Consider the following 1,047-nt stretch of genomic DNA (forward strand, 5'->3'; position numbering starts at 1 on the left):
TCAGGCATGGGGACATCGTCAGGCATGGGGACATCGTCAGGCATGGGGACACCATCACCCACGGGGACACCGCCACCCATGGGGACACTGCCACCCATAGGGACATCATCAACCTTGGGGACACCATCACCCACAGGGACATCACCACCCATGGGGACATCATCAACCTTGGGGACACCATCACCCACAGGGACATCACCACCCATGGGGACACCATCACCCATGGGGACACCAACACCCACAGAGATGCCACCACCCACGGGGACACCGCCACCCATGGGGACACCATCACCCACAGGGACACCGCCACCCATGGGGACACCATCACCCACAGGGACACCAACACCCACAGGGACACCACCACCCATGGGGACACCATCACCCACAGGGACGCCACCACCCATGGGGACATCATCACCCATGGGGACACTGTCACAGGGGACACCACCACCCATGGGGAGTGGGGACACCAACATCCTTGGGGACATCATCACCCATGGGGACACCACCACCCTTGAGGACACCATCAGCTATGGGGACACCATCACCCATTGGGACATCACCACCCATGGGGGCACCATCACCCCTGGGGACACCACCACCCATGGGGACATCATCAGTCATGGGGACACCCTCCACCATCAGCTATGGGGCCACCATCACTCACGAGGACATCATCAGTCATGGGGGCACCACCACCCATGGGGACACCACCACCCATTGGGACACCATCACCCATGGGGACACCGCCACCCATGGGGGCACCTTCACCCTTGGGGACATCATCACCCATGGGGACACCATCAATCCTTGGGGACACCATCAGCTATGGGGACACCATCACCCGTTGGAACATCACCACCCGTGGGGACATCACCACCCATGGGGACATCACCACCCGTGGGGCCACCGCCACCCATGGGGACGTGGGGGTTGTGTGACCGTTGAGATGGGGACAACCAGGCTTGTGGGGGAGGGGACATGGGGACAGCAGGGCTGGGGGGATGGGGACAGCAGGGCCAGGGTGGTGGGGGGGGGGGGGGGGGG

This window comes from Egretta garzetta, unplaced genomic scaffold (assembly GCF_000687185.1).
Source record: "Egretta garzetta isolate BGI_Z169 unplaced genomic scaffold, ASM68718v1 scaffold470, whole genome shotgun sequence".
In the NCBI taxonomy this organism is placed as follows: Eukaryota; Metazoa; Chordata; class Aves; order Pelecaniformes; family Ardeidae; genus Egretta; species Egretta garzetta.